This window comes from Vicugna pacos, chromosome 21, assembly GCF_048564905.1.
Source record: "Vicugna pacos chromosome 21, VicPac4, whole genome shotgun sequence".
NCBI classification, from domain to species: domain Eukaryota; kingdom Metazoa; phylum Chordata; class Mammalia; order Artiodactyla; family Camelidae; genus Vicugna; species Vicugna pacos.
The window spans coordinates 10,195,306-10,221,129 of record NC_133007.1 but is presented as its reverse complement, the minus strand read 5'-3'; the positions used below and the strand labels follow the sequence as shown (position 1 = coordinate 10,221,129).

The 25,824-nt window shown below is 39.4% G+C and overlaps 1 protein-coding gene across 1 annotated transcript in view; it reads left to right on the top strand.

Annotated features, from left to right (window-relative positions):
- The window catches only part of PAPPA2 (pappalysin 2), a 245,644-nt gene that overhangs the window by 46,366 nt on the left and 173,454 nt on the right, over window positions 1–25,824 (top strand). The window lies entirely within an intron of this gene.

Below are 25,824 nucleotides of genomic sequence, written 5' to 3'. Positions count from 1 at the left end.
CATTCATACCTTGTGACCAGTTTGCTAGATTACTCATAGTTCCTATATAGCTCTAGTTTAAAACTAAACTCAGCTTTCTGTGGCTCCTGCTTTATCTCACTGAGTCTTCTCTTTAGATTGGCATCCCATTGCTAATTGCCCCAGTCTCTTGCAGAATTTTGGTTCAAATTCTGGGGACAGTCAATGTGACTTGATCCAACTCATCTCTGTGTGTCAGGCTAGAAGTCATAGGTTTCTGGCCAGTCTTGGGCTCAAGTAACTATGGCCAAAAGAGCAGGATGGCAGGGAGGGCTCCTGTGGGTTCCAAGGCAACATCTTTTCCCAGCTGGTACCAACACTCTGGGTAGAGCAAGCTGGTTTTTTTATCTTTACTTCTTAAAAATGGAACTCCTGACAGGCATAATTTCTTAGACCTTAGACCTTGCTATTCCTAGTAATGTAATTCCCACAGAATTTCAATAACAGTTTTATGTCTAAGATTTCATGATTTAGAATTCAAATCTCAAATATGTCAGGATAATCCAGAAAAACTATCTAGTTCATGGTAAAATGTATGTATATATAGTATCGTGATATCTCTGTATCTATCATCTATTTTACCAATAAAAAGCACTTTGCATGGATTATTTAAGGCTCACTATAGCTGTAAGAAGCAGGTATTTTGATTTATCTCCATTTTATATACAGGAAAACTGAGACTGAGATAGTTAACTGTCATAACGCAGTGGTAGGACAGTGATTAACCTCTGACTTCAGACCCTGTGTTAATAACCATTCTATATATTGTGTGTCAGGTATAATACATCTTACCTGCAGCAAAGTACTTAGCTCATAATGTGTGTAATAATGAAATACAAATTAATTACATAATGATTGTTTCAGAGGATATATATTTGAAGAGATGTGGGAAAGAACATGGAAATCACTATGGGCTTGGTACTTAGGAAGGACATTATAGAAAAGGTGGATTCCTTAAAACGTGAATAGTAAAAAGCAGGAGAGTTTAGGAGACAAGGATAAAGATGTGACCAAGTACAAATAGCCGTGTGCAAACATATTCAGGCCACTACAAGGACAACAAGTTGAAAGGAAGGGAAGTTTCCTAGAGAAAAAGTAAGAAAGGAGAAAATTGGAAAAGTTATATTAGTAAGGTCTTAGATGCTGGCTAAGGGATGAACAGAAAACAATTGGGAGCCATGGGAGAGGTACAGAGATATCTACCTATCAATTGATTGATTAATTGATAGACATCTTTTAAAATATATATCTGTTTTAACAGCTACCCTCTCTCTTGAATTTTAAATCTTCCTTCAGGGATCACTTTGCTTATCCCTGAAAGACAATTTTTGAAATTTCCTTTTTTAAATGTTTGCTAGTCATATGCTTTATTAATTTTCATTTCTATGAAAATGTCTTTATATTTTATCAAACTTCTTAAAAATAACTTTTCTAGGTAGACAGTTTTAGATTGGCTCTTTGTTTTTCTTATCAAAATATTATACTGCAGTTTCCTGGTTTCCATTAATATTACTGAAAATTAGCTATCTGATTTTCTTTTTTTTTTTTTTTTGATGCAGATTTTGGTTTTTTTGGGTGATATATATGAGACTAATTGTCATTCCTGACTCTGAGCACTGATGTCATCAACAGTTAAGGGAAATTATCATATCTCTTCAAACATATCCTTTTTCTAATTTTTCTATTATCTCCTTCTGAATTTCCTATTAAATATATATGACACTTCTCATTCTGAACTTCATGTCTCCTGATATCTCTTCAATTTTTTAATCTTTGCCTCACTGTCTTATATTTGGAGTAACTATTTTTGGCTTTCTTACCCAGTTGATTCTTTAAGGTTTCACTAACTTGCTCTTAAACCCACCAATAAATTTTTAATTTTTATTAGTATACTTTTCATCTTCGTAAATTCTATTCAGTCTTTTTTTGTATCTGCCTAGTCATTGAAAAAAAAATCAATCTCTGTTACTTATTCATACTTTGGATATTCTTTTTTATTTTTAAAAACAATTTAAGGTGATGGGTACATGAATTTACACATATGATAAAATTTCATAGAACTAAAAATGCATACATTAGTATGAGTAAAATGGGACATCTGAACAAGGCTGGTGAATTGTATCAATGTCAATATTCTAGTTGTGGTACTGTATTTTAGTTCTGTGAGGTGTAATCATTGGTGGATTACTCTGGACTAATTCTTACAGGTATATGTGAATCTCTAATTATCTCAGATTAAGAAGTTTAATTAAAAATAAAATTAAGCATGCTTCTTTTACGTTTTAGATCAGGTAGTCTGATTCTGTGATTTGTTGTTTCTTCTGGTTCCTGATCACAGTGCCTTGTTTCTTCATGCGTGCTTTGTGATTTTTGATTGTGAGCCCATGTTCCTTGAAACTTGACCTATCAAATTTCTTTCAGGCCTGGATTGAAGATATGCTCTTTTCACTTCTGCCAGTTGCTTGGGGCACTGTGAACATGAAACCACTTTATATATATATATATATATATATATATATATATATACACATACATATACATAATTGGCATAAAGCTTTTAGACCATAGGGTGTTATAAATTTGGAGTGCCAACCTGTGAGGACTGACTTGTAGTTACTTCCCAGGGGAGATTTTCACCTTACTTATTGGGGCCAAGATTGGGGAATGGACATTTCCTTGCTGTGCCCCTTGATGAAGTGAGCTTTAAAATTTTTTTGGTGTTCTGTTTTATTGATGATATAATCTTTGAGGCTCCTGGCTTTATGTGGAACTCTTCCATAAAACTTCTCACCTTGACTAAGTTTTATATTTTATTTCCTATCTAAGATTCTCACAAGGCCATCAAACTCAAGGTCAAGGGCACTAGGAAAGGGCAGTGCTCTCAGGGAAGTCAGTTGCTTCAGAGAATGTTTAGTTTTCTGGATTCCTATTTTTACTTTGCATGTGGGCTAATCTTTAATTTCCTCTCAGCTTTGTAACTGTCCAAAGTTTATTTACGCATTTTATCAAGAAGTTAGAGTTGTTTTCAGTGGAGGGAAATCAGGGCTTCTAAACTCTTTATGTCATAAATGGAAATAACTCTCTAGATAACTGATCTGGAGGTGGTATGCAGAATGACCATTATGAACCAGGGAGTTGAGAGGCAGGAAGATGACTTTGTAAGCTCCTGTAGTAGTCTAGGCAGGAAAGGGTAACAGGTTGAAAATGATTAGGGGAATTATAGTGGCATAGTGGAAAGAACTAGGAAACTAAACGTGAGAAAACCTGGATTCTAGTCCTAGCTCCAACCTAGTCACACGATTTAATCATATGTTCATTCATGTTCCATGTTCATTGATATTCAACAAATGTTAATTGAGCACCTATTCTAGGCCAGACACTCTTTTAGATACTGCAAGTGGTAAAGAAAAAAAAAATCCTTCCTTTTTTTTTCTTTTTTTTTTTTAAATTCCTTCCTTCATGGAGCTTATAGTCTGGTGTGAGGAAACAGGCAGTCAACAAACAGCAGATGAATACATGATATGCCAGATGGTGGTAAGTGCTGTGGAAAAAAATTCAGAAGAATGAGGGAGACAGGGAGTGCTTGCTGTGGAAGCAAGATGAAGGATTTCCGGGGAAGTTCTTACTGAAAATATGACATGTGAGCAGATAGCTGAAGGAAGTACGGGAGTGAGCCACGTGGAACCTGGCAGATTATCCACGGCAGAGGGAACAGCAAGAAGCTGGAGTAGAGTGAGTTAACTTGAGATTAGGTGGTGGGGAAAGGTCACATGACCTACCAGGTCAGATAGTGCCTTATATAGTAATAAGGACCCACCATGAAAGAGAAAGCATTATTCACCCGACCCATAGGGAGTCTGTGCCCCATCTCCCCTCCTAAGCCTCTTTCATACGTGAGTATAAAAATGTCAAGCTAAGTACAATGAGCATCTCCTCACTAGCATGCTTTTGAAAAGATATATTGTGAGGAAAGCCTGTATCTGCCATGTGTGTTCAGGAGCCAGTAGGTACTCAGAATTGCCTGCTGAATGAAGGCTGCAGAGTTGGGCGGTGGAGGGTAGGTTATAGCCCTTAGGACTAGGACAGAGTTAAGGATTCAAAATTCTTTCAAGTCAGAATTTAAAGGACTGAATACTGGCCTCAACACAACATCATGGAAATGTACAAGGATGAACTTAGATTTTAGGAAATCAAAACTGTGTAAACCAAGCTGACGGATACCTGTGTTTGCAGCAATCAGTGGGAAAATAATCGTAAGCAGAAGCTTCATATGAGACAGAAGCGTGATGTGGACATTCAAAGTATGACAACAATTTTGGGCTCTGTTAAAAAGGGATGCAGTGTTCAGATGGCTGGAAAAGATGCTCCCCCTCGATATAGTGCTGATAGGCTCTGTCTGGGGCCTGTGCTCAGTTCTGGGCAACAGATTTTATGAGGAACCCCAGCAACCGGGAGGACATCCAGAGATCGGGGAGGAGAGTCGTGATGAGCGGGATGCTAAAATAGCCCTCTTCCCCTTCAAGTGTGGATTATTAACTTCTCCCTGCTTGATTGACAAATGAGTATAAAGTTTTTTTTTAAGTCACAATGGCCTCTTTTACATTTTATTCATTCTATTCGTTCATTAACTCATTGTTTCTAACAACTATCTATTGAATGCCTACTGTTTTAGGCATGGCAACAGGCTCTAGGGATATGATTTTTGTCTTCAAAGAATTCAAGTGGGAGAGGCAGACATATATGAGTGTCACTGCAGTGCTGAGTAGAATATAGCCAAGTGCCATCTCTAAACGTCTTTAGCCCCTTAAGTCTGAATTTCTGCAGTAACTTACCAGCTTGTCTTTCTACTTCTAGTCTTCCTCCACCCTAACCTAAAAATTAACTCTGTACGTTGCATCGTAATAGTCATTCTAAGAATCATTTATATATTCAGCCCTTCCCAACTGGAAGCACTCAACTGGGTAGGAGAGACCAGAAGGGAGAGTATATTGAGCAAAGGATTAAGGCCAATAGAGAATTCAGGATCGGTACCTATCACTCAGTATAAGAAGATTGAGGATGATAACAGTGATGATAGTTGTCATTTATTCGATGACTTAACCACTAACTATGAAAATGGGGCATTGTCATGGGGCATTCACAGTCCAATATTAGAAGGACAGTGACTCAAACTGAATCCATGTGCAGCATAATACTTTCAGTTAAATACATTTTGTAATTATATCTAACTCTTCTGTTCAATAGTTTGGTCTAATTCTTTCTCATAGATTTTAACATAATGGAAAAAAATCATCACCTCTAATTCTGTCCTTCTGGGACCTTCCTGCATTATCATAGGTTCTTGGTCAGCAAATAGATACAATCATGTTTTTCCTTTTCTTAGCAGCCTAGTCCATCACAGGTAGTTTTGGGAAGGACACTTAGTGATAATGGCCTATTCAGCAGTGGTTTGTCCCATCTTAAGAGTTCTTGGGGGGCTACCACACCATCTTTATGCAATTAATTTGAGTGGATCACCTTATTTCGAGAATTTATTGTGGCCAATACAAAAACTCAAATATAAGGAATCCTTTTCTAAGGCTTATTTTTCGGTTCTTTCCTTAGTTTTAGCTTTTTGACATATTTGGACTTGATTTTAATGGCAAGAGAAATCCTTGTTCATTTTGCACATTTATTTCTAAACGAGAGGTCTCTGGAAGAAACACTTTTTGTTTGTTTAGGGGTTAATTATGCCATGCCTTATCGCAGACAGGACCTAAAGTATAATTTATATTTTAATATGATACAACAATTTAAAATAAGAAACAGATAGATAAGAGAGAGGAAGAAGGGAAAATAAAGACAAGTAAGAAAGGATTGTCAGTGGTGAATTCTGTATGCAGAATGATTGCATGTGTGTTAGAGTGCCAGAGTTAGACCACAGATTTTGTTCTGAGCTTCCCAGAATCAGTACAAAGAGGGAGACAAAAGCTACATGGCTTACTCTATTTATGAGGTGAAAACAAACAACATCTCAAGAGAACAACTGGCTTTGGTAATCGTACCAGACCAAAATTTCCCCTGGGGGACCACAGATAGAAAAAGCTGTGTAGTGTAATGAACAACTTTCTCAACAACACTCTTATGCAAAAATCTAATATTCCCTTAATGAATCAGTGTTGGGTCTGCTCCCAAACACAAGCAAAAGGTCATCTTATAACCTCAATTTCCACCTTTTAGAGAATGGGTGGGATAATTTTAGACTGGAACAATTTTAAAGAAGAGGAATTAAGAGAGCAGCCCTTCTGTGGTGGTGGGAGAGGAAGGGATAAGAGCCTAGGCAACAGAGGCAGACATGAGCTAAAGAAAGGACACATCTTTCCTGAGACTGGAGGGAAGGTGATGAGGGTGAATATATGAGTTGTTGGTGTGCAGGCTGGGATTTGAGAAAGACTTTTCCTGGTAGCCTTGATCTCATTGGTGAAGAAAGAGGCAATTGTCTCTTAAGAGGAAGACAATGTAGGGACTTGAGGAATGTGGAGATTGTCCAGAATAGCCTCTTTTGAGTCCATCTTCATGTGCTGAAATGTGAAGGACACTTAGGAATCTAACCCCCTTTCCTTCTTTCATGCACTGTTGGGAAAGAATGTGATTCTAAAACAGCTGCTGTGAATCTCTAACGAGGTGGGACCAAGGCAGATGCTGAAAGACATATGAACCTACTGAGATTCAGAGGCATGGGATGTCCTAACTGGATCTTGGAGATTAGTAAGTTCTAACATTTTATTTTATTTTTTGGATGAGGACGCTTGTCTCAAGTCACAAAGCCAGATGATTGACTGGGTAACAGGGCATCTGCTTCTCAGCGTTTTTTCCACTGCCCCTAACTACTCAAGCTGCCAGGGAACAGGCAGAGGATGCCATGTCGAAGTGTCTGCCTCAATGTCTTCATTTCATGCCAAGCTCTACTTCACTCCATCGTCTCAAACCTGTCTTTTGGGGCTCAGAAGGGGAAGCTTGAAGTCACAGATTTTAGTAGACTCCCTTACCTATGTGTCCACCTGCTTATAATGGTTTCACATAATACAACAATTAGGAGGTGATGATGGAAATGGAGAAAAATAAGGAGGCTGAGCAAAAGAAGACGTGAAGTAAAGTTCGGAATGAGAATAAAACCCAGAACTGCCCGTGATTATGCGTAATGTGACCCCCAGGAAATTAGAATGAGCTGACCGTATGGTGTCCGTGGCTGGAAGCCCTGGCAGGCTGCTGGCTTGGAGAGCAACATGCAGATCCCAATATAAAAAGAACAAAAAGAGTCGGGTGCCCGTGCTTCACTGCAGTTGCCACAGGAGAGGTTGGGAAATAAGGAAACATTCCAATGATGACTGGGCTGAGAAAGCCATATCATTTTTCCAGAGCAGGCAGTATTCTTCTGCCTTGAAGAATGAGTAAATCATTAACCCAAGCCAGGGTGGGGTGCAGGGAGGGAGGGCAAGGGAGATAAAGAGGTTGGATGGTGAAGGGAAAGAGGGATAATGAGCGGAAGAAGGAAAAAACTGGAGTATAGAGACGAATTGTGTTTTTCCCTTTAATTGTGAACTCACTTCTTAATTTTTTTAAAGGTTATACTCCATTTATAGTTATTATAAAATATTGGCTATATTCCATGTGCTGTACAATACATCCTTGTGACTTGCTGCTTAATTTACTAGGCTTTAGTAAGAGCCAAATGGAGACCAGCTAGTCTGTTCATTGCCGGATGAAGGGTCTACCTTAGCCACTTCCCTAGAGATACGGCAGCTCCATTAGCTAGGCCAGGGCCTGGACTGTAGCAGGATCTGGTGTGAGGTCAGGCTGCCTGAAGCCTGTTGAATGACCTCTGCTATTACATATGAAAACTTGAAAGGTTGGCCAGAAACAAATTCTTTGAGATTATATTTCTTTCTTAATTTCCTTCCTGTCAAGTTTCACGCAAGGGCCTCCTCAAGCATCTAGAACCTTCGCATTGTGTCTAAGCAGGGCTGTAAGGATTCTTCCCACTTCTGAATAAACTGTGGCTATGGACAAACCCCCTAGTCAAAGTAAACTCCACAGGAGATTGAAGGGTTCTGCTTCTTATGGAATCAGGACGTCTTATTGGTTATAATGACTTTGTCTGAAAAGCTGAACTGACCTGAAAAGTGTTCACACAGTTCTTTCTTGTATAGAAGATTACGGCCTGTAAGTAACAGCTTTGAAACTGTGAGAGTGATATTTGATTTGGATCACACATTTGGATGTAAGAAACATAGCTAAGTTTTGTCATCAGAGACAATCCCCATGATATTCCTGACCCCGGTAAGTATGGGTTTATGTAGTTTCCTCCACTTGGAAACCTGAGATATTGTAATATCAAGCTAAACTTTGAACTCCTTGGCCACTGTAGACTCAGTAATGAAGTTAAACCGAGTAACTATTCTCAGGGCTAGGTGACCTTTTATCTGGGTCTTTCTGTAATCTGTCTGTTCATGGTTCACATTCTGATGCCCATCTTGTCAAAACAGCTTTTCCAGGTGGGTCCCCTGGACCTTCAGAGGTCATCAGATCGATGCCCTGTCTTCAGAGATGGGCCAATGTTTATTACTAGCCATACCAACACACCCAGACAAGGAGATTTCACCATAGTTCAATCAACTACTCAAATGCACCAGGAAATAAAAAAGAATTCTGCCCTGTGGCAATATGCTGCTTTTTGATTGGTACCTGTTAATTAATATTTCAACTCATGAACTTTTGTCATTATGCTCTTCTATGGTATTGTGAAGAACATAATGAGAAAGATTGAATAATGAGGTCAAGAAACTGTACTATGAGCATTCATTCACTTGTTTATTCATTTACACAAACAACATTTGTAAAACATATATAATGTCCAAAGTACTATTTCTCTGTGAGGTTTACTTTAAGGGCTAGTTTTAGCTATTTGAACTCTTATGCCCTCAAGCATTTGCTAATTCAACAAATGCCTTATTTGTGTCCAGTTTGTGTGGGGCACTAGGAGTTAATGATTAATTGGAATTTTATCTACTGCATGTCTATTTTAGTAACCACATGTAGTGAAACACAGCTGCCCTCACAGAGTTTACAGTCTAGACTGGGAAGTGGATTTGTGGAAGCATAAATTATAACTAAAAATAATTATTACATAAGCTAAATAATTGGTCATAAGCAAGCTATTCATTACAACAGGGGTGTTTGAGGAAGGAAAGAGGCTTCTTTCAAACTGGGTCATCAACGAGATGACCATATAATTTCTTGTACAGACTGAGACGCCATTAAAAGAGAAAGGAGGTGTGGTCAATAATTACGGCAGGACAAGAGGAACAAACTGGGACTGCCCTGGTAAACCAGGACCTAGGGTCACACATCAAGGGAAGGTTTATGGACAAAGCTGAATTTAAACTGGATCCTGGCATCAGTTTAAATCGCAATCACAAATGCTTTCTCAAATAGTTGTACCGTTAGCTCTGTCCTTCAGAACCTAATGTGTGCCTCTTGTGGTTTTGGAGTTAAGTTGGAGTTAAGCTCTTCCAGTAGCCAGTCAGTCTTACGAAGAGGTCTGAGACTAACTTGTACTAAGGTTTTCTGCGCAGAGGCTACAGTTGTTATCTATGTCAGAGAATGTGCATGGTTTTAAACCCAGGTGCCAGCTTTACCAGAACAATGGGAGGTTCCTGAAGCATGGTATGGGGAAAGATTCTGAGAGTGTGCTGTGGTTCAGTGGGGTAAAATGTTGCATTTGATTAGCAGAGTCTGCTATGGACACAGAAAATCAAATTGGTGGTGCTCATTTGCTTTCTCTCATAAAAGGACCGACGCATAAATTAAGCAGGTAATTTTTGAAAGTAAGTACACATTGTTCAGCTTACCACTTTCACACAACCCCTCAGCAAGAATAAAAATAATGGCATTAAACCAAATAACTGTTCTCAGGGCTAGGTGACCTTGTCTCTGGGTCTTTCTGTAACCTGCCATTTCCCTTTTTCATATACCTTTGAATTAGCTGAAGCATGTCAAATAATAAGGTCGCTATTTAAACTTTGAAACACATTAGTAAATACTAATGTGCTGTTAAAGGATATTATGCAAAGAGACCTGAAGTGACTTACTTAAAGTAATACAAGAAACTCATGATAAAATGTTACATTTGTGGCTAATCCTAGGGAGGGTAGGATGATATATTGAAGAGACCACTGGATTAGGAGTGAGGAAACTTGGGTGTCTTGTCCGGCTTTACTGTTAGTTATATGATGCTAAACAAACCACCTACCTCTCAACGCCATAGTTATCTAATCTTCAGAAAGAAAAAAATTGAATCACTACTTGGGGTTCTACTTCTGAATCAGTATTAAAAGTCGTTTCATATCAAATTTTTCTATTAGTGTAGGTGTTAACAAACTTTTTCTATAAAGGGCAGATAGTAAGTAGTTTGGGTTTTGCAGAGCATATACTGTCTCAGCTTCTCCAAGTTGTAGTGTGGGTGCAGTCCTAGACAGGAGGTAAGTGGATGGGTATAGCTGTGTTCCAACAGAACTTCATTTACGAAAGCGAGCAATGGCCCAGGGGCTCCGGTCTGCCCCACCCTGATCAAGTCTCTCCTTCCAGATTATACCTATTGCTGAGTAACATGTTACCCCAGAACATCGTAGCTTAAAATGATGAACGCTTGTTGTCTCAAAGTTTCTGAGGATCAGGAATTTCAGAGTGGCTGAGCTGGGTGGTTCTGGCTCATGGTTTCTCAGGAGGTTGCAATCAGGATATGAGGCCTGGCTGTAGCGCTCTGGCACTTGCCTGAGTCCGTTTCTGAGCTCACTTACGTGGCTGTTGTCAGAGATGTTAGTTCTTCATCACGTGGGCCTCTCCACAAGTCTGCTCCTCTGCATGGCTTTCCTCAGAGCACGTGAGCGGAAACAAAACAAAACAAAACCAAAAAACACCCCAAGGTGGAATCTGCAGTTTTTCTATAGCCTAATCTTGGAAGTACATCCCACTACTTCTGCCTCTATTCTATTACATTCTGTACAAGTGAGTCCTGAAGCCCAGTCCACACCCAACGGGAGGGGATTATACAGGAGTGTGAATACCAGGAGGCATGGATCACTGGGGACTATCATTGATGACCTTTACCACACTACATTGTACTGATTCTCATCAGGCAATTAAAAATAATTGTGTGGGGGTAGGGAGTAGGGGGATAATTAGGTTGGTTTATTTGTTTTAATGGAGGTACTGGGGATTGAACCCAGGACCTCGTGCATGCTAAGCACGCACTCTACCACTGAGCTATATACCCTCCCCGCTTATGAGGCAATTTTTAGAACTTAATGAATTAATGAATTAATCATAGGGGTTGTTTGAGGATAACTCTATCAGGTGTCCTGGTGATCTCAAGTAATGAGGATTAGTGTAAGGGTGTAACTGTTGTTCCAGTGGTACTAGAGATGGCTCCAGAAATTCTGTTTCATGCTCTGCTTTATCCTCTTCCCCACACCTTCACCTTCCCCAAGCAGAGAAGACCCGACAGAGTCCATGAGTTACAGTCCAACGTAGAACATTGTTATACAGTGGCTCTCAACTCACATACTCATCCCTGATCCAGCCAGTTATGGCCAATAAAATAAAGTTAATTCAGTCTAGATAGATGGCTTTGCAAAGCATTAAAAAAAAAAGTGATGTGAGTTGCTTTTCAGAAAAGAGAGAGGAAACTGAAGACACTTTAAGGCTATCGCCATTCCCAGAAAGGGGCCGTGTATATACAGCAGTACGCATTGAAGGCCAGTTCACGCAATAAAAATGCTTCCTGACAGCCATTGCAAAGGCACATGCTAAACATATGTTCTGGAAGGCATTTATTGCTCTATTTCTGTTAATATGTCTTTTAGTGAAGAAGTGGGTCTCCGGGACATAATTTACCCAGTTAATTCTCGAGATGATAGGTTACCACCTGACACAGTCAAATTTCTTTAGATAATGGAAGAAAAGGGGAAACCATTGCAAGTGAGACTCAATTTATAGAAATTTATTCTAGAAGCAAAAACTCTCAGAAAGGATCGAATACAAAAAAGTAAAGTAAACTTCAGTTTTCATTTAAAGTTCATGTGCATTGTCTCAAGATAGTCATTACTTAATTTCTCTTTTTCCATATTTTCCTAATAAAAGCAAAATAGTATCCTTATGCACTCTACACTAAAGGCACACCCTGCCTTCAATTATAGAGATACTGGCAAAGAGACAAAAGATTCTACATGGGGGATTGAGAGGGAGGAAAGAGGGTAGGGCAACAAAGGGGCTCCTAAGTGACAGAAGACAATAGCAAGAGAGAAACCCCAGGCCAGAAGGAGCTGTTGAAAGACCACAAGAAGGCACCATTAATATATTTATAAGAAAGGAAAATGTTACTTCATAAATATGCTAACAACTCAATCTATTCTTCAGAGATTAAGGACGTCTGGTAAGTCATTGATCTGAAAGCTACTTGGGGTCTCCTGGGATGTCCCCAGATTGTTTTGTTTTGTAAATTCAACAAGCATTCATTTAATGGAAGATGACAAACCTAATATTAAGAAGACTATAATGGGTTCGCCTAGAAACACACATGAGGCCTTGGGTACAGTCATGGACAAAGCAGGGGGCATCCTACCTGGTGGTCAGGGGTCAGATTTGCTCTCCTCACAGCCATCACCCTGGCACCCTGGCTCCCTGACTCAAAGTCTGGAATGACTGACACCCTTAATGGTTTTTATTCATACTTCCCAATAAAACTTCACTTTTCTAAGTAATTTAGCACTCAAGATCTTACATTTAAAAACAACATGCAAAATAGAAAAGAGAAAAAAAAGCAATGGAAGTTGTTTTTGACCAAGCCAACTTCTTAGGAGTAAAGATTAAAATTCCACTCAGAATTCCCAGAAGGACAAGTTGATGGCAGTGATTTTTCTCTGGCACAAGCAACTCCCACGAGGCACCTGCTCTGTCAGAGAGGACTCAATATTGGGATCAATGGCCTGTCTGTTGTAGTAACTGCCTCTAGTGGACATAACACAACCTCATGCCAGGAAACATTGCTCTCTCTGCCTTTCTTTCTTTCTCTCTTTTAAAAATAGTAGTTATGAACGTTTTCAACCAATTATGAAGTGTCTTGGGCCAGAGCTATTATTCATGTCCATTGCCACTTGACAGCATTCTTGTGGTGTCCTCATTAATCAATTATACTTAAATTTAAATATGTACTGCAGTTTTCTTTTAATTTAACACCTAAGTGGGGTGGTAGAGTTAGGGTCCAGAATGCATGCAGGAGAAAACTCCATGGCATTCTCAGCCCACAAGATGAGAATCAAGTCTGAACCTGAATCAGCTCGGCTGCTCACAGAGCCCATGGAGTATCAGGTAGCTGTGGTTCACCTCTAGTTCATAGTACTTCTAGGATGCTGGGTGGATGTCAGGCACGATCTATACTGTGAGTTCCTTGGGGGAAGAGAAGTATATCCAGTTATCTTTATGCTACCGTAAATGATTATTAAGCCTCAATTTTGTGTCAGGCACTGAAGTGTTTCATATTTATCGTATCATTTGATTACCATACCAAGAGATGAGTATTTTCCCCAGTTGACAGATGAAACAATCAGAATCTCTCACAGTTTGCCTTGTACAATCTTACACAAAGAACATGATAGATTCTTAATAGATTCGTGCTAAATAAATTTGTTGAAGATATAAGTATACAAACTCTGACCTAAGCAGACCAAGGGCAATCTCTGTAGATCTGATGGGGCCTAGAATGACAACCTTAGGCCAAGGACTATCCTCAGGGGTCACTTACCAATGAGTTTTCCTTTCGTTTGATATCAAGGTGTCCAAGCACTTACTACTAACAAACTTGAAGATGATAAACCATAAGAAGGCAAGATTCCTTCTAAGGTGGGTTTTGACTTTGAGCACAGCCTAGGTACAGAGAGTTGGTAAACCATGATGGTGTGCTCCGTCCATTATAATGGAACTTCCAAAATCATCTGCTCTCATCAACTCCAGTTATGCCTACTTAAGTTCGAGAGAAATAAAAATGGGGTAAAATGATAAGGAAAGTCATTGACCAAATTAATAGTTTGAGATATTTTGTTCCTGTTATTATTATTATAACCATTTTACATCTATCTCAAGAGCTTCCATTTTGAGTCTCACTCTCTGGCGTAATGTTTTTTTCCCTTTTTCATTCTGTTCTGAACAAAGTCCTCTTGGCCGGTTGAGTCAGCGTGTCTCTGATTCAGAGAGGTGAACAGGTCCATGTGTGTCTGTGATGATTCACTATTGGCAGCGCAGATCGCTGGGCAGTGAAGAGGTTCTGGCAGCCTGAGATGAATAGTGTAAACTCCAGCAGCGCCAGGAAGAGTTGGAGCCAACCTTCATTACGGTTGGGCCCAGAAAACGGCCAGTCCTCATTTCACCTGGGACTGTCCCTGTTGAAGACCTTCCTCCTCGAACAGCTGCCTTTTCTACAGGGCACAGGGTGGAGGGCTGCCCTGGCACTGATACAAATAGAATCGGGTGTACAGAACTCTGGGGAGATTTCCCAAAGGATCAGGTTTTTGTCTGATTCAATTCAGATATATTCACCAATAGTTTGCTGAGCACCTCCTGTGTTCCTTCCTTTACCCTGTTACCTTAAATAAGGTGAACAGGTGCTGTGCCTGCTACTATGACCTACCCCAGGAAATGGTCTGGATGATTGAAGTTGTGCTAAAAGGGCCCAGAGTTCCTTGAATGCTAGGCTTTATAAATTATGAGAGTGACTAAGACCACGCTAATCTCCAAGTTACAGAATGCATTACTTTCATTCTGGTCAGTTACTTCATCATTATCGTGACAAGAATATATTAAATGAATGCCAAATAGGGCACGTTTTTATTAGCAAGGCATTTAAGACCTTTCTTCATTTCCCTCTTATCTACTGTTCTAGTCTCATATCTCATCGTTCTTTGAATGCACAAAACTCCCCATTATTTTCCAAACATGTCAGGCTTCTTCTCATATTTATACCTTTGGAGAAGTTGTTCCTTTTTTGCTGGAATACTCCTTTGCTCCTTCATCTGGTACACTTCTTCTCATGACTCAGCTTAGTTGTTTCCTCCACGCCTATTCCCATCCCCAGTCCTTCCTCTAAGCTTTTGTATCACTTCTGTAGGTGCCTCTGTTGTTATATTCATTACATTGTCATCATAATTTTAAGGGGTTGGAAGCAACACCAACTGGGACTGCTCAGGAGAAAGGCAGAGAGAGTGAGAACCTGGCAAGCCTAGGACTGGGTTGCATGATGGACTCCCACAAGGGTGGGCAGGAGGGTGTGTGGTCACAAGTGGGTGGATACCAGCAATAGGCAGCCCAGTCAGAGAAGAACACCGCTGCTGGGACACTGCATCTTTCAGGATATTACACAAGGGAGGCATCTGGAGTCCATATGCTGATGGTCACCCAAATCAAGGTAGGGATGTGGTCAGTGGGCAACGCAGCTGACAGGAGGAGCTCAAGGTCTGTGCTAGGAAGGGAAACCGGACAGTAGACTTGATTAATATCACAGGGGTAAGAATCCCAGGACTCGTTCTGCCCTGATGGACACTGAGTCTGACAACATGATCAGTTCCACACTCCATCAAGTGATGGGTCCTGAGGATGCCAATAGAACCCTTGTCCAGGTAGTTGGCTTGGAAACTGGAGAGTGAGACAACAGAAGAGCATCAGAACTTCCAGCTAGGAAGACTGGCAGGGAAAGACTGTCATTCTGGAGAACTGGAAAGGTGCCAGTCTCCTGGCACTGGATCATACACTCTGGAGAACAGAGTTCACATCTTGTACATCCTTGCATCTCTGCTGCCTTATGCTGTGCCTGATGTGTAATAGGTTTTCAGTAGATGTTGATTAAAGCAATGACTTAATGAATAAATAAAGAGTACCCAGCTTCTATAAAATGCACACACATATATACAATCTGCCATCAGTTGTGTGAGAGTGCTAAACCAACACATTAGTGATACAATCCATCATTGTGTGTGTTTGAGTGCTCATCCCACTGTTTCCCCAAACTAAAAAGTACAAGAAGTCTAATTTATTTCAAAAACAGTGTTGGTGTTCATTTATTCTTTGTTATAAAAATGTTCTACATGAAGAAGGGGATATAAAATGTACATACACAATTTTAAAAATAATTACAAAGTTAGCATCCGCCAATCGTGTTGAGATATAGATGACTGGTACCTTAGAGTCTTGCATTCACCCTCCCATCTCTGATTTCACCCCTCCCTTCCCTGCTATTCTAATGTTTCTCATAATAATTTCTTTACTTTTCTTAATAGTTTTATCATCTATGCATGCATACCTAAAATATATGTTTAGTTTGAACTTTATTGACATAAAATCTTCTTACAGGCATTTTTGTCTCACTTGCTTCTTCTGCTAAACATTATATATTCATAAAATTATGTTAGTTTATTTTGAGCTTTTCTTTTTAACATTTCTGTTGCTGAGATGACTGGAGAATATGCCTGCCTTCTAACCTTTGGGGTGAAATGTCTGAATGAGCTATACCGTGCACACTTGTCCCTCTTTCAGAAGAGCCAAACTGACAAGTTTTGAGGGTAGTTATTTATTTTATAATAGGATTTGCCACAGCAGCCATTTGAAATATGACTGGTTTAAAAATTGAAATTTAGACAGCATTTTGGAAATTCCTACCAAAAGAGTTATACTTGGATTGATTTCACACAGAGAACAAAAGTGAGCGCATTTGAGGGATGGAGAAGAGAGTATGTAATCACAGTGACATTTAGGGAGGACAGCTGGAAGTTTCACGTCCAGACAATAGAGAGGGGGGTGAGAAATCTCACTGCATTTCTGGATCAGGTATGTGCGTTATTCTTTGAGGAAGGAAATACTGTATTTTGGGGCAATAAGGTTGGATGTGCGGGTGGTCCGCAGATCACACCTGCTTTGCTTTGTGTCTGAGGATGTTCCTTTATTTTTTCCTGTTTCTTTAATGGGTCAGGCCTGTACATCCAGACCTATGTTATTAGGCACCAAGAGAAAGGGTGGCACTGTTTTCTGAAGGACTCAGCTGTAGAAATGTGTGTCTTCCTGTTAATTACTCAGCTAACTTCAGCTGTGTGGATTTGGTATAACATTATGTCTGTGTGTGTCCGTTGGTTTGGCATCAAACCCAAATTGTTATCAAATAACCAGTTGTTCTGAACACAGTTAGTTGGATTAAGTCAACAACTTGTTACTTGTAAATTGCTTTCAAAAAGCTGATTGAAAGAGTGCAAGTGTTAGATAAGAACCTGAGAGCTGGATGGGACCACAAAGATCTTTAAGTCGAATCCTTGGAGACTGAGAGAAGTACAGTGAATCGCCCCAAAAGACAAGGACTAGACCCAGGCTTCTTGGTTCCTGGTCCGTGGTTCCTTCCCTTATCTCCAGGTTTTGATTTAATTTGGTTGGTGTGTGTAAACCGGCTTTTATTTTGATGTTGATCTTTTAAACAGAATCTAGACATAGGCGTCATCTTCATTATTTTAAATATCCATTTTTCATAGTGTTATTTATCCTTCCTTGTAGGGGAAACTTTTAAGAAGGGTACTCTTGGAAGCTGGATTATGTCATTTTAAAATTTAATCTGTCTTGGAGAGAACTACAGAGAGATATCCTAGAGAAGGTGAGAGAAAACAGAATCTAGGGCACCGCGGGTGGGATGGCTTTAGGGCCGAGCCTGCCCAGTTCACTCACCTAGTGGTAGAGGAAGCAGAGTGTAGGTCTGGTGGGATAGGTGAGTTGGGTGGCAGGAGCCTGTATGAGTGCTCTTTTCAGTTCTGTTGCCTTGTAAAGGAGGCATTAAGGTAATCAACTGAGAGTGAAGCTTTGAGGAGGAAGGTATTGGAGGTTTGAGGAGAGAAAACAAGTTGTGAGATAATTCTTAGGTGACCAGAAGAGTGAATGGACCAGGGAAATAGGTAGGATCTAGACAGCATAAGTGCCATGTTGAGGTTAAACCTCAGGCATTTAAAATGACTCCAGAAGTATCTATGTGTGTTTTTCTCTGGTTACCTTAAGCTACACGGATGCAGGCAGCATCTGCAGAAAGGTTGATTTAACTAGGTTTGGAGTTTTGCCAAGGGAGTACAATGAAATAAGAGAAATTCAAGGCAAAGGAGCTGAGAAGGTATGCAAGGGAGCCGTCTAATGATGAAAACTTATGATGTCTGTGTCTCAGAAATCTTTGTTTCCTATGGAAACATTTGCCAAATTCAGAGCTGTCTTCAGACTGGGACATAGTAGGCTCCTGATGCATGTTTGTTGAATGCATGACTTTCAGTTAATGAAATCATTGTTAATCATGTGTTTGGACTGCCATGCTAAATGCTGTGGGGGCTGCATAAAGAGATATGGCATGATTTCCACCCGAAAGGCAATCATAATCTAATTGAAAAATAGAATATGATGTGAAAAATATAATAAAACAGGGAACAAAAGCCTTTTATGAGTGTTTGTATTTTATAATGTCGTTACTTGATTACTATTAGATATTTTATTTGAATGAATGCTATGTCTTGAATGTATACACGTGCAAATTGATCTCTGGTTGATAAACACGAGGAACGTGAAAGGCATTACGATGAGACTGTGTAGGCTGTTTTTAAAGTTTCTTTTAAAAACATAATCTTTTATTTGCCTTTTCATTTGGTTTATCATCTGGAATTGAATCTGTCTCTCAGTGTTGAATGAGGATTCTCAGTCTCCTATTTTTAAAGGACTTACTTCCAGATAAAACTCAATTTTTCTTTCTGGTTCTGCTCTTCACAAGATGTATTACATTTGACAGGTCTTTTATGTTAAGAGCTGATTATGGAATCCTAGGCAGCAGTTGCAATTTATGCTACTCATAAAACTTCAGACCTTCACCAGCAATGGAAAAGCAATCAAGAAATGGTGTAAACAGACCAACCTGACCCCCATCTGTTGTGGTTTATAGTATATTCCCAGAGAGAGACAATTACTCCAATAATTCCCCCTGATATTAATAGAAGGTTATACACAGTATCAGAGCCATCTTCCTCTTCAGTAGGTGAACACAGGAGGACACATAAGTGGTATGAATTCAGTCTCTGGGAGGACCTGGATCCATCAGAAAGTGTTTCCTCCCACCAGCTGGTAATGCCCCAAATTCCATAAATAAAACATTGTTTTCATGATTTCAGCCAAATAAGAATTTGTCCCCTGTTATAGGAAATGTAACCTTATTCATCCCTTAATGACAGATCAATATATTAAATAATGGGGTATCCAAGTGGGCAATCAAAGGGATGATAGAGAATGGCAGGTAGGCAGGTGGGCAACTGGTACCAAATGAGACTGTTAGAACCTTATATATCAAGGTGAAATTTAGAATTTCATAACCTGAAAGGGATCTGTGTAATGATTAGGCTGGGGTCCAATTCTGTGTGAGTTTAGGGAACTCAATGAGTAATAAGGAAATGAACTTAGGGACAATGACACAGGTACAAATACAGTGATTAGGGATGGCAGAGACTGGGTCTTATGATGAAGACTTTCATTCATGCATTTACTTTCATTCATATGTTCTTAAATTAAGCATGTGTTTATTGAGAATCTACTATGTGCTAGGAATTGGTGAGGACACGGGGCTAGGAAGACAAATGTAGTAATTATCATGCAATGTGAAGGTATTAGGACAGAGCGTGTCAGTTATAGTCTTCAAGTACTTGGATGGGTCATGGCAAAAAGACTTGGGAGGTAAAAAGAAAGCTTCATGAAAAAGTAAGATGTAAGACTCCTAAAACATCGTGGAAAGTCACACATATGCCAACCATTGTACTAAGCACGCAAGAGACACAAAGTTAAATGGGAGGCAGGTCCTGCCTTCAAAAGCTTACAGTATAATGTGATCAGTACTTAATCAGCACCAATGAGTTACCTGCATCAGACAGGAAGGTTAGAGAAAGCTTCCCTAAGTGGTGAACTTTGAGTGACAAGAGTTATTTAGGTAAAGGTTATTGATATGTGTATTAATGTATTTCTATCTACCTGTACCTAACTAAATATTTTTCATATATTTGTGTAAAATAAATGTTTATTTTTATAAATAAATATATTCTAGGTAAAATAAGAAGTTTGTCAAAAGCACATGGATATGAAATGGAGATTGAGTGTAAAGCTAGAACAAAAAATGTATTGAGGAAAAGGCTCTTGATGCCAGAGAATTAGCAAGGATAAAATAATGAAGAATCTTGTGTGCTAAGCTTTGGAGAACCACTGAAGATTATTTAAATAGATTATGTGAAAAGATAAGGGAGACAGACATTGTAAAGGTTATTTTGGTAATTCTCAGAAGAAATGACAAATGCTTAAGCTAAAAGAAGTCAGTGACAGTAAAAGTTGAGAGAAGATGATGAATGTATGAGGGACATTAGGATCTATACAGGCTTTGGGACCTGGTGACAGTTGATGCCATAGAGTTTGATGAATTTATCTGAGGAGAGTCTGTAGAATGTAAACAGCCAACAGTTAAGTGATGAGAATTTGGAGGAGAAACCCTTTGATGAAATTGGAAAAAAAAACAGAGATGGAGGAAATCCAGGAAGGTATGTTGTCACTTAAAAGAGTACTAGGTTGGTAAAAATATGGTATATCCATACAATGGAATATTATTCAGCCATAAAAAGGAATGAAGTATTGGTAGCTGCTACAACATGGATGAAACTTGAAACACTGTAGTAAGTGAAAGAAGCCAGTCACAAAAGATCACATACTGTATGATTCTATCTATATGAAAGATCCAGATTAGGTGAATCTGTACAGACAGAAAGCAGATTAGTGGTTGCTCAGAGCTGGGAAGGATGGGGGATAGGGAGATAATAGCTGAGGAATACAGGCGTTTCTCTTTGTGGTAATGAAAACATTCTAAAATTGCATATACTGGTGAATATATTAAAAACATTGAATTGTCACATCAAATGGATGAATCATGTATTATATGAATTCTATCTCAGTTAAACTGTTTAAAAAAAAAGTGTATGGAGTAAAAACCATCCAGTGCAGTATAGAGAGCTAGTAAAATAAAGACAGAAAAATCTCAATTGACTTTGATACTGTGGAGAGATCACTGGCAAATTTAATGATATGGGGGATTCCAATACAGATGACAGTGGTTATAGGGTGAACAGGAGGTGAAAACAGTGAACTCTCTGAAGAACCACGGCTGAGAAGGGAAAATGAGAGCTGAATGCTAAGAGTAAAGACAGCATTTCTCTAAAAAGTGGAAGAGAGCTAAGAGAACATGAACAGTTTCAAGATGCAGGAGCGAGGAGGGGTGACTGACAAAGGGAATTATGAATAGGTGGGAAGTGATAGGAGCCATTGCCCAGGCAGAGAAGAGGGGGAGCCCAAGGAGGAGAAAGGATAGACGATTGTAGCTGGGAAAGAGCAAATTCAGTGAAGTGTTGCCATATAGCGTCTATCTTCTCATTAAGTTGGAAAGCAAACCTAAGGCTGAGTGGGATTTAGCTTGGTAGATGGCTTAAGGTGGGAGTCAGGATGTTCAAAAGTGAAGGAAATGGAGGAAAGAGCTTACTAGAGACATGCTGGATTGCTGGGCGGCAGTGAGCATTCAGCTGAGGTTAAAGACCAGAATTAGTAGTGACAACCAGTCTATGTGGTTGTGTGCATTTTATTTTATTTTTATCAGCTCTCAGAAGCCTGGATAGAAGAACAAATGCTAGGATTGATTTAACTTTGAAATTTTGCAGGGCACTGTAGGTAAAGAGAGGCAGAAAATCAAATGTCAGAATGAATGACTGAGTAACTTGGGGGGTGGAGGGGGTGTAAGAAAGTTGAAGTCAGAGGATGCTGATAGTGGTCTTGTGGTCTGGGAGAGGGTTGTTCAAGCCTTATTTTAGCAATGGAGTTACTTTGCTTAATGAAATCAATTTAATAATCAGCTCCCTGAAAACACCAAACAGAGCTTCCCTGTTAGTGACCTGGAGACACCCCTCTCAGCATAACCTTTCCTTCTTCAGCAGTCCGTGAGGACCCTCGTGGGGTCCTGGGGCTCACAGAACAGACTTTGAAAAACACTAACCTATGGAGGACTTAATGGAGTGGATTAGTAAAATCAAGTTATAGAGGAGTAATAATATTAACAATAACAACAATTACCACCAATGAGATGCAGGTGGAGGAGCAGGGTAAGAGGAAGAAGAGGGAGGAGAAGGGAAAAGAAAAGAAAAGGACGAGGAAGAAGAAGAAATACTTATTGAGCACATACTTTTCACCAGGCACTGGTCTCCGTGCTTTATAGTTAATCCTCACAATGACTAAATGATTGAAGAAAACCTATTGTCTCTATTTTTGCAGATGAAGCATAGGGAGGTAGCTCACTTGCTGAGGGGCACCTGGCTAGTGTGGGAAACAGCAGCTGGAGCACATCTCTGAGATGAATGATTTGCTGGTAAATTCCCCTGCTTTGGCCCATAGACAAGATTCAGTCTGGGAATCAAATGACACCAGCTCTGGAGAGGATGAGGGATACTGAGGTTTTGGGAATAAATTAGACCTGATAGGATCAACAGGATTTAGTAAGTGATGTGAGATAAAGGGAGAGCCAGGAATCAAGAATTATTCTAGTAATTCGAGTCCTGGAGAAATGTTGAGTTTTGTAAAAATTTGGAAACTTGATTAGGAATTTGGTTTGAGAGGGTTGAGAAATATTAGGTATTATGAAATACCTAATGCATCCTGAGAGTCATTAATTATATTTCATATACATTATTATATTTAACGTAAGAAAATACTATTATCCATCACAGTCAGTACATGGTGATGTCAGGACTTGGACCCAGGTGATTTTACTTTTAGATACACTGATTTGGGGATCGACCATGAGGCGATATCCAGTGGGTCGCTGAGGCTAGATATTTGCAGTCTGGAAAGAGACACATTTGGGAGAGAGAAGTTTGATATAGATCCTCTTAGAATTGATAGGCGTAGTTAAAATTTCCAAGGGGTAGCGTATACATGACAGCAGAGCAAAGAAGTGCGAAGGACTAAACTCTGGGGAAATGCTCACATCGCAGAAGAGAAGAGGTAAAAGAAGAACTCTCTAAGAAGACAGAAAGTGATTTAAAGAGTAGAACAATCAAACCCTATAGCAGAAGCTTTCATGTTGTCACCCTGACTCCCAGTTAGAAGAACATTTTGCATGGCAACCCAGTATGTATATGTGTTTATATTAATTGTATATGTGTAAACTCAAAAGCTTCCAAACGCAATATTTACTGTTAACAGTGCTGACATTTCCTGTTCTATTCTTCTTCTTTTAAAAAAAAAATACATGCTGGTTAGCAGCCCACTGAATCTGTTTCATAACTTAATAATGATCCACAATCCAGTGTTTGAAAACATTGCCCTATAGCTGTCCTCAAACATTCAGGGCACCATGATGACATGCTGATACTCTGAGTTCTCCAATCTGGCTCGTCATCTTGGAATAATAGTAAACGCTAATGACTCTCAGTGACGGCTTCTCTGATTTATCATGGGGAGTTGTGACAATAGCCCCATCTCTAAGGCCCACTCTCTTTCTCTCTCCCTGTCCCAACATTCAGTTTCTCCTCCGTTAATTTCCTGTTTTCTACTCAACTTTCCTTGGTCCCTCTGGTTTGGAAATTAATTCTTCCTGGGTTTGTTCTTCTTCTTATTGTTTTTTTTTTTCTAAATGAATTAAAATAATTTTAAGGCTGACCTTTCCATCTCATTTCCAATCTTCCCCTGTGGCTGTTTTATGCTTGAGTATACTGTACCACAGTGGGAGAATGAACACTTTATTGTGTGGTGCATAGTTTTCATTATATAATAATTTAATTATATGACAAACGAGGTTGCAAAACTGATGTTACTCACAGCACCTCGTATGGTGCTGCCAAATGCCCTGAGTTAACCTGACGTTACCAGGAATGGATCTTGGAGACCCAGAATCCACAGATCCAGGAATGCCAAGAGAAGTTTGTCATCAATTCTGAAACCAGGGAATCAGAGTAAATAACATGAAACAGCTTTGCCTTGATGTTCTCTCCTGACTCTGTGGTACCCATATAAAATGGTTTCTTATTGATCACTCTGCTCTTGAGAATATGAAAGGGATTTTGATAACAAACGCAATTGTAAAGTGAGTTATATAAATTAGTGTGGAGGATTTCTATTGGGGCAGAAATAATTATAGAATTTTTAAGAACTGTTGATTTTGCCTCTTTCTTTGTTTCCGTATTTTGATCAGGGCAATCGTGGTTTGTTGGCTTAAGTGGCTGAAACTAAGAATGCCCCGCTACTAATTTAGACAGCCAGGATTAGAATTCAGTATTGGAAATTGGGTAAGCTCTCAACTTAAATAGCTATCAAACCTCTCTGAACAAATGCTTTCTCGGAAAGGTTGGTTCTACTTGTTAGTCACTTAGAGTAACCAATGAAATGAAAGGTCAAAGGGGGAACATTGGGCAAACAAATTTGATTTTGTTAACATGGATTGCAGATGAGAAGTAGAATTGGTGGGTTGATTTCAACGTCTGACTTGAACTTGAATATTTGGGATCACTAACAAAAATTTTTTTATTATTAAAATTTTGCAGATGATGGACTCACAAGTTTTACATCAGAATCACCAGCTTTTTGAAAATTCTCATGCCTGGACCTTAATCAGATTTGTTTTTCACAGATCTCTTGTAATGCACAGAAAAGTTTGAAAATTCTCAGCGTAGTAAGTGAGTCATTTTGGGCACATAAATGCCTACGTTCCTTCATTTATAAAATAAAGAATTGTTGAGTGTACTCAATGAAAACCTTCGCTCTGATGGGAGACAAAAGGAAGCAAGACACACATTCTTTGAACTCACAATTTGGTACGGGGGTAAATACAAGTATAAACATGAAACAAGGTAAAATATGGTTACATGTTAAAATGAATATGGGGTTTCATTGTAGGTATAGTACAAGAAGGGTGAGGAGGTAGGAACTAGGTCATATTTCTAAAGGAGATAAAAATTCATCTAGATGTTGATAAGGATTGATAAGACACGGAAGGTGGCGATTTGGGGTTTCAGGCAATGGGGGTAGCATGAGTGAAAGTCTGGAAATAATTTCTAGGTGTATTCAGGGAATAGAGAGCAGTGTCATTCAGCTGGATCAGGGTACTTGCAGAAAGACAGGGACAGAAAAGGCCAAAAAGCAAGAACATAGTAGATCTTCAACACAAAACTAAGGATTTTGAAACTAATTGTTGGGCAATGAAGAGCCATGGTTGGCTTTTGATCAGAGACGAGTATGACCAGCAGGCTTCAGGACGGCTTAGTAGGGCGACAACCTGGAGCTAAACAGATAGGTTACAAGACTCACTACACTGCTTCAGGCCAAAGCGTCCCCACTGCTTGCTCAAAGTCTTTGCTCTGTAACAATGTACATAGCAACGTTTTTCACATGCTCCTCTGCTCTTTGAATCACTGAATCAGTGACATATTGCTCCAGGTCTGAGTACTCGTGATCAAGGTGGAACTGAACCAGTGAAAAATGGTACCATAGTTTGTTTCTATGCCACATGAATTATAGTAAAAAATAGGGGACTCTTGGGGTTTTAACAGAAACGGTATTGGATGAGAAAATCTGAAGACATGTTTCAAATCATAGTGATAACATGACACTATTTTGAAAGAATTTGATGACTTTCTCTTGATACTTTGA